Source organism: Triticum urartu, chromosome 5A, assembly GCF_056163025.1.
Source record: "Triticum urartu cultivar PI428250 chromosome 5A, HENAU_Tu73, whole genome shotgun sequence".
NCBI classification, from domain to species: Eukaryota; Viridiplantae; Streptophyta; class Magnoliopsida; order Poales; family Poaceae; genus Triticum; species Triticum urartu.
This window is the reverse complement of record NC_141877.1, coordinates 6,884,055-6,893,229: the sequence shown is the minus strand read 5'-3', so window position 1 is coordinate 6,893,229 and position 9,175 is coordinate 6,884,055.

Below are 9,175 nucleotides of genomic sequence, written 5' to 3'. Positions count from 1 at the left end.
AATGTATTATCTCCTTGACCCGGTGCACCCAATGGGTTGTAGATTCACCATCCTCTTTCTTGCAATTGGTCAGATCCACAATCGACATTGGCTGCTTACATGTGTCCTTAAAGTTCTGGATGAACCACGCTTTCAACTCTGCCCATGAGCCGATAGAATTGGGTGGCAAGTTTTGATGAAGATGATATTTTTTGTCCCCCAAGTTTTGATGAGCAAATTTATTATGATGAAAGCATGCCTCCTATCTATGATGATTATTGTGATGACACGTATGCTTTAAAGAATAATGATAACCATGAAACTTGTCATCTTGATCTTAATTTTCAATCACATGATAGTTATTTTGTTGAGTTTGCTCCCACTATTATCCATGAGAAGAATTTTGCTTGTGTGGAGAGTAATAAAATTTCTATGCTTGTAGATCATGAAAAGAATGCTTTAGGTGCTGGTTATATTGTTGAATTCATTCATGATGCTACTGAAAATTATTATGAGGGAGGAATATATGCTTGTAGGAATTGCAATAATACGAAGTTTCCTCTCTATGTGCTTAAAGTTTTGAAGTTATGCTTGTTTTGCCTTCCTATGCTAGTTGATTATTGTTCCCATAAGTTGTTTGCTCACAAAATCCCTATGCATAGGAATTGGGTTAGACTTAAATGTGCTAGTCATATTCTTCATGATGCTCTCTTTATGTTACAATTCTTATCCTTCATGTGAGCATCATTGAAATCATCATGCCTAGCTAGGGGCATTAAACGATAGCGCTTGTTGGGAGGCAACCCAATATTATTTTTGTTCCTTGCTTTTTGTTCCTGTTTAGTAATAAATAATTCATCTAGCCTCTTCTCAGATGTGGTTTTATGCTTTTAATTAGTGTTTGTGCCAAGTAGAACCTTTGCGAAGACTTGGGGAAAGTCTTGTTGATCTTGCTGTAAAAAACAGAAACTTTAGCGCTCACAAGAATTGCTGCCATTTTTATTTGGAGAGTGATATTTAGTTAATTCTTTTTGCAGATTATTAATAGGTAAATTACTCAGGTCCAGAAATTTATTTGATAATTTTATGAGTTCCAGAAGTATACGTTTGATTCAGATTACTACAGACTGTTCTGTTCTTGACAGATTCTGTTTTTCATGTGTTGTTTACTTATTTTGATGAGTCTATGGCTAGTAAAATAGTTTATAAACCATAGAGAAGTTGGAATACAGTAGGTTTAACACCAATATAAATAAAGAATGAGTTCATTACAGTACCTTGAAGTGGTGATTTATTTTCTTATACTAACGGAGCTTACGAGTTTTCTGTTAAGTTTTGTGTTGTGAAGTTTTCAAGTTTTGGGTAAGGATTCGATGGACTATGGAATAAGGAGTGGCAAGAGCCTAAGCTTGGGGATGCCCAAGGCACCCCAAGGTAATATTCAAGGATAGCAAAGAGCCTAAGCTTGGGGATGCCCCGGAAGGCATCCCTCTTTCGTCTTCGTTCATCGGTAACTTTACTTGGAGCTATATTTTTATTCGCCACATGATATATGTTTTTCTTGGAGCGTCAACTTATTTTTTTAGAATTTTCTTGCTGTCATTTAGAATAATGTTTTGCATCTTTTATTTCAATAAAAGTGGCATTGATAGCCTTTACTATGCCTATGTTACAAGTATACATGTTGCTGTTTGAAAACAGAAAGTTTACCGCTGTTGCAATAATTCCCTAGAAAATTCAAAATGTGATAAAATGTTGAAACCTTTTGAATATTAAGCTATGATAAATTTAATACAGTGGGAATTTTCTTTCATAATTTTTGGAGCTAGGGAAGTATGGATGTTGCTGCATTCTTTACAGACTGTCCTGTTTTGGCAGATTGCTGTTATGTTTGCATTGTTTGCATATGTTTGCTTCTTTAATGATTCTATTTGAGGATAGGACTATTAAATATGCAGAGGAATTTAGTATGAAATGTTGAATAATAATTTTAGTGATTTTCTACAGTAGAGTATGATAAGGTTTTTGCAATGGTTTATACTAACTTATCTCACGAGTCCTTGTTGAGTTTTGTGTGGATGAAGCTTTTGAGATTTAGGGAGACCGTGATATGAGAGGAATTAAGGAGACACAAAAGCTCAAGCTTGGGGATGCCCAAGGCACCCCAAGATAATATTTCAAGAATTCTCAAGCATCTAAGCTTGGGGATGCCCCGGTTGGCATCCCACCTTTCTTCTTCAACAACTACCGATTAGTATCGGTTGATCCTAAGTTTTTGCTTCTTCACATGATGTTTGCTATTCTTAGAATGTCATTTTATTTTGCTTTGATTGCTGTTTTAATAAAATACCAAGATATGAAATTCTTAAATGTTAGAGAGTCTTCACTCATTGATCTTCACTTATATCTTTTGGAGTAGTTTGTCGTTTGCTCTAGTGCTTCACTTATATCTTTTAGAGCATGGTGGTAGTTTTATTTTGAAGAAATAGATGAACTCTCATGCTTCACTTATATTATTTTGATAGTCTTGAATAGCATGGTAATTTTCTTAAAATCCTAATATGCTAGGTATTCAATAATAGTAAAATTCTCTTATGAGTTTGTTGAATACTATGAGAAGTTTGATACTTGATGATTGTTTTGAGATATGAGGATGGTAATATTAGAGTCATGCTAGTTGAGTAGTTGTGAAATTGAGAAATACTTGTGTTGAAGTTTGTGATTCCCGTAGCATGCACGTATGGTGAACCGTTATGTGATGAAGTCGGAGCATGATTTATTTATTGATTGTATTCCTTATGAGTGGCGGTCGGGGACGAGCGATGGTCTTTTCCTACCAATCTATCCCCCTGGGAGCATGCGCGTAATACTTTGCTTTGATAACTTGTAGATTTTTGCAATAAGTATATGTGTTCTTCATGACTAATGTTGAGTCCATGGATTATACGCACTCTCACCCTTCCACCTTTGCTAGCCTCTCTAGTACCGCGCAACTTTCGTCGGTACCATAAACCCACCATATACCTTCCTCAAAACAGCCACCATACCTACCTATTATGGCATTTCCATAGCCGTTCCGAGATATATTGCCATGCAACTTTACACCATCTAGTTCATCATGACACATTCATCATTGTCATATTGCTTAGCATGATCATGTAGTTGACATTGTATTTGTGGCAAAGCCACCGTTCATAATTCTTTCATACATGTCACTCATGCATCATCGCACATCCCGGTACACCGCCAGAGGCATTCATATAGAGTCATATCTTGTTCTAAGTATCGAATTGTAATTATTGAGTTGTAAGAAAATAAAAGTGTGATGATCATCATTAATAGAGCATTGCCCCAAATAAAAAAAGAGATAAAGGCCAAATAAAAAAAGGAAAGGCCAAATAAAAAAATAGAAAGGCCAAAAAAGGGGGACAATGCTACTATCCTTTTTCCACACTTGTGCTTCAAAGTAGCACCATGTTCTTCATATAGAGAGTCTCTTGAGTTATCACTTTCATATACTAGTGGGAATCTGTCATTATAGAACTTGGCTTGTATATTCCAATGATGGGCTTCCTCAAAATGCCCTAGGTCTTCGTGAGCAAGCGAGTTGGATGCACACCCACTAGTTTCTTTTGTTGAGCTTTCATACATTTATAGCTCTAGTGCATCCGTTGCATGGCAATCCCTACTCACTCACATTGATATCTATTGATGGGCATCTCCATAGGCCGTTGATACGCCTAGTCGATGTGAGACTATCTTCTCCCTTTTTGTCTTCTCCACAACCACCATTCTATTCCACCTATAGTGCTATATCCATGGCTCACGCTCATGTATTGCGTGAAGATTGAAAAAGTTTGAGAACATCAAAAGTATGAAACAATTGCTTGGCTTGTCATCGGGGTTGTGCATGATTTAAATATTTTGTGTGGTGAAGATAGAGCATAGCCAGAGTATATGATTTTGTAGGGATAGCTTTCTTTGGCCATGTTATTTTGAGAAAACATAATTGCTTAGTTAGTATGCTTGAAGTATTATTGTTTTTATGTCAATATTAAACTTTTGTCCTGAATCTTATGGATCTGAATATTCATGCCACAATTAAGAAGAATTACATTGAAATTATGCCAAGTAGCACTCCGCATCAAAAATTCTGTTTTTATCATTTACCTACTCGAGGACGAGCAGGAATTAAGCTTGGGGATGCTTGATACGTCTCCAACGTATCTATAATTTTTTATTGCTCCATGCTATATTATTAACTGTTTTGGGCAATATTGGGCTTTATTATCCACTTTTATATTACTTTCGGGACCAACCTATTAACCGGAGGCCCAGCCCAGATTTGTTGTTTTATGCCTATTTCAGTGTTTTGAAGAAAAGAAATATCAGACGGAGTCGAAATGGAACGGAATCAACTAGAGAAGTTATTTTTGGAACGAAAGCCACCCGATGGACTTGGACCCCATGTCAAGGAAGGAAGGAGGAGCTCACGAGGGTAGGGCGCGCCCCCTGCCTCGTGGGGCCCTCGTGGCTCCCCTGACGTGCTTCTTCTGCCTATATAACTCCATATACCCTAAAACTTCCAGAACGGAGAATAGATCGGGAGTTCCGCCGCCAGAAGCCTCCGTAGCCACCGAAAACCAATCTAGACCCGTTCCGGCACCCTGCCAGAGGGGGCAATCCTTCTCTGGTGGCCATCTTCATCATCCTGGTGCTCTCCATGACGAGGAGGGCGTAGTTCTCCCTTAGGGTTGAGGGTATGTACCAGTAGCTATGTGTTTGATCTCTCTCTCTCTCTCTTTCTCTCGTGTTCTTGAGATGATACGATCTTGATGTATCGCGAGCTTTGCTATTATATTTGGATCCTATGATGTTTCTTCCCCCCTCTTCTCTCTTGTAATGAATTGAGTTTCCCCTTTTAAGTAATCTTATCGGATTGAGTCTTTAAAGATTTGAGAACACTTGATGTATGTCTTGCCGTGGATATCTGTGGTGACAATGGGATATCACGTGATTCACTTGATGTATGTTTTGGTGATCAACTTGCGGGTTCCGCCCATGAACCTATGCATAGGGGTTGGCAAACGTTTTCGTCGTGATTCTCCGGTAGAAACTTTGGGGCACTCTTTGAGGTCCTTTGTGTTGGTTGAATAGATGAATCTGAGATTGTGTGATGCATATCGTATGATCATACCCACGGATACTTGAGGTGACATTGGAGTATCTAAATGACATTAGGGTTTTGGTTGATTTGTGTCTTAAGGTGTTATTCTAGTACGAACTCTAGGGCTGTTTGTGACACTTATAGGAATAGCCCAACGGATTGATTGGAAAGAATAACTTTGAGGTGGTTTTGTACCCTACCATAATCTCTTCGTTCGTTCTCCGCTATTAGTGACTTTGGAGTGACTCTTTGTTGCATGTTGAGGGATAGTTTTATGACCCAATTATGTTAGTATTGTTGAGGGAACTTACACTAGCGAAAGTATGAACCCTAGGCCTTGTTTCCACACATTGCAATACCGTTTACGCTCACTTTTATCACTTTCTACCTTGCTGTTTTTAGTATTTCAGATTACAAAAACTATTATCTACTATCCATATACCACTTGTATCGCCATCTCTTCGCCGAACTAGTGCACCTATACAATTTACCATTGTATTGGGTGTGTTGGGGACACAAGAGACTCTTTGTTATTTGGTTGCAGGGTTGCTTGAGAGAGACCATCTTCATCATATGCCTCCTACGGATTGATAAACCTTAGGTCATCCACTTGAGGGAAATTTGCTACTGTCCTACAAACCTCTGCACTTGGAGGCCCAACAACGTCTACAAGAAGAAGGTTGTGTAGTAGACATCAAGCCGTCGTTCAAAATTGATGTATGAATATGGTGGAGACCCGGACGACTTTCTCCACCATACCCCGGTTCAACTAACCAAGGAGGACATTGTCTCAATGTCAAACCTTCTGGTGAATGCGAAGTATGAAGATTGCAGTGTTGTTGGGTTAAATCCCTTCTGTAAACTTAACCCGGTACCAGAAGTAAGGATATTCTGATCTTTTTTCCTTTGTATTTTGTCCAGCCGTATTGTTTATCACTGATCCTTCCTCTTGTCTTTGTAGGCCAATTCTGACTTTTGGAAAGTGAAATATGACCACGAAGCTGCCAAGAAGGCGAAACTCGCCGCCATGAACGCCAAGAAATTGACCCGAAGATCGAAGAAGAAAAATAAGACCACCGCTGAAGATTTAATGAAACTTGATGACACGTCTGACTCGGAGGTAGCCCTTGATTCCCTTGGCCAATTTTTTAACAATCTTATTGACACTGATCCTTACCAGGATGACACTGGGGCCAGTCAGGCCGGGGAAGCAGAGGTAACTATCATTTCCTCCGACTCAGAGCCCTTAACAAGATACAAAGTTCGACGAGTGATCCGTAAAGTAAGGTTTTCTAACCCCTTAGCTCACTTGGATCCCAACTTTCATTTGAAAAAATAGCAAAGGTTTACTAACCCCTTAGCTCACTTGGATCCCAACTTTCATTTGAAAAAATAGCAACATGAAAGCCGCCGTGAAGTTGGGATTGAAGATGAACCGGCTGTCGTCCTTCAAGAGACCCCTCGGAAAAACCCGAACGAGGTTTACTTATTATTGTCTTTAACTTGTTTTAATGAATCCTGCTCCTTGTATTTCTTTTAACTCTTTTCTTTTATCCTTTCAGGAGGTGTCTCGTTCTTCAGGCGACTCATCACAAACACAATTTCCTGCTTTCAAGACTGCTCCAGGGTAATCAGAAATCCTCCTTTCTTCCGGGTTGCTCAATTGTATCTTTATGCTGACAATCCTGCAATATTTTTCCTTAGTGGTCAGGCTAAATCCAAGAAGACGAAGGCGGCTAAACCGGCGGAAAACCCGCCAGTGCTAGCATTTGAACCGGCTAGGCCTCCTTCTCCATTGGCTAACGCTCCAGAACACCCGCCTATTGACAATGAGGCAAACCCTCCTGAGATGACTTTTGATGAAGCCATTATGAATCCTTCTATAACTGGAACGTCAAGCTCAACCAACCCACCGTCTCCACCTACTCAAGATGTTCAAATTACTGGGAGCCGCTTTGTTGATCCGGGGAACCCAACGGTGTTGGCTCGGGGCACAGCAAAGCAAGAAGCATTGGAGAGGAAGATGGTTCGCTTTGATGTTGCCAACTATGACCGTCTCAATGCCAGTGATATCTTATCCGGCTATCTCAGTCATGTACACTCCAGTCGTGAGTCTGAGATCGAGATGGTCAAGCAGCTTTAGTTGAAGTATGAGGTATGTTGTTTCCGGTTTACCAGTATTCCTTCAGCCCCCAAGTCTTCAGATTATAAGAGAAACAGAATAACCTGTAGACTTAAAATATAGGCCGAGGCTTTTACCTCTGAATCTTTGCCTGATATTGATAGAACAAAACTTCACCCATAGTCCCCAAGGACGGGTTTATTTTGATCATTAATGAATCGGTAATTTAGAATTTAAAATCGTCTTCAAAGTACTTAACACTCCAGTTTAACCTTGATAAACTTGCTGAACTGCGTACATTAGCCCCCAAGTGCCAAGTGCTGTTACTTTGTAAGGGACTTGAGACTTTAAATATGTTTGTAGAGTCATAGAAATTTGATTTGGCATACATTAGCCCCCAAGTGTCAAGTGGTTTATTCGTAAAGTACTTGAGACTTGAATCTTGAATTTGGATATTTGAATTTGAAACCAAGTCTTGACTTATCTGAACGTTTCACAGAATGCCTTGTCTGAATTGAACTCTCAATTAACTGACGCAAAGACCCGGCTAGCGAGTCAGGAGTCAGAAATCAAATCTTCCACCTGCAAACTGCAAATAAGCCTTTCTACAACGGAAAATTTGAAGACCAGCTTTGCTGCCAAGGAGAAGACTTGGGAAAATGAGAAAACACTTCTTACCCGATGAGCTGAGACAGCCAAAACAGCTCTGAAAGAAATTTCAACAGAGCTGAACGGTTTAAAGGGCCGGGTGTCTCAGATGGTCGCTGCTATCTTTGGTAAGCTGCCTGATTTAACCTTTTGTATATTTTTTACCAAACCGAAGTATAATCTGCCAGCTGACTCTATTAAAAATATATGCAGGTTCGCGAAGTAAGAATCTGAGCCAAGACCCGTTGATTAATCTGAAGGCAGTATACACTTTAGTTGAACAATTATATATCAGTGCACAACGGGCTCTGGCTGCCATCTCTCCTGCTAATCAAGGACCTAACCGGCTGAGTGACGTCCTGAAGAAGCTGTCCATCCTTCCTGCCAGGTTCCAAGAAGTAAAACACTCCTGCACGCGAGCCGGAGCTTTGACTGCCCTAAGCCGCTCCAAGGCTTGGGTGCCAGACCTAGACCCGGCGGACGTGGCAAGGGGCTATCCTACCGTGAAGGAGGACGGGTCTCCTTTTGATCAAGATAACTTTATAGCCTGCGTCCGTGAATTCCGGCCTCAGGCGACTAGTCCTGGAGATGACACCAATGTGGACAAGTACCAGCCGTGTTTTGATAGTGAGAATAAGAAGATGGCCCCTCCCTCATATAAAGTAACAGACTTGATCCCACCAGTGAGAGAAGATACATTTGCCCCGGAGGTTGACCCGGTCGGCCTGATTGACGACGAAGCCGAATTTGTCGCCATGAACGACTTTGACTGGTCAAAACCCAACTTCCAGCAGACTCAAGATGGTGAACCGGCGAGGGAGGGACAATGATCATCTTCATGGGCTTATAAAGCCTTGTAATAGCTTAGCTGTTAAAACACCGCATGTTTGCTTGTGCCATTGCGCATAAAATACTTATATGTGAATCTGTGTTTCCAGCTGCCAATGTTTAATGCTTGCGTATGCATCGCTTAATGCTTATCTCTGCAATGTTTGAACTATGTTCCTGTAAATACAAAGAAAAGACTGGCATGGTGGTTTAGAACCAAACGGGTTTAAACACCTAATGTAGAGCCAATACAATTACCTCGATAAAAACAGAGACAAATATAAATTCGATCTTTTTTAGTTAATGCAGCAGGTAAGCGTGTATAAGTAATGACCATACCTGATCCCTTTTGATCCTTAGATCGCCGGTTTACGTAAGCCGGGTGACTGAATTTGATAACTCAATATTTATGAAAAGCTAATGCTTCTTGA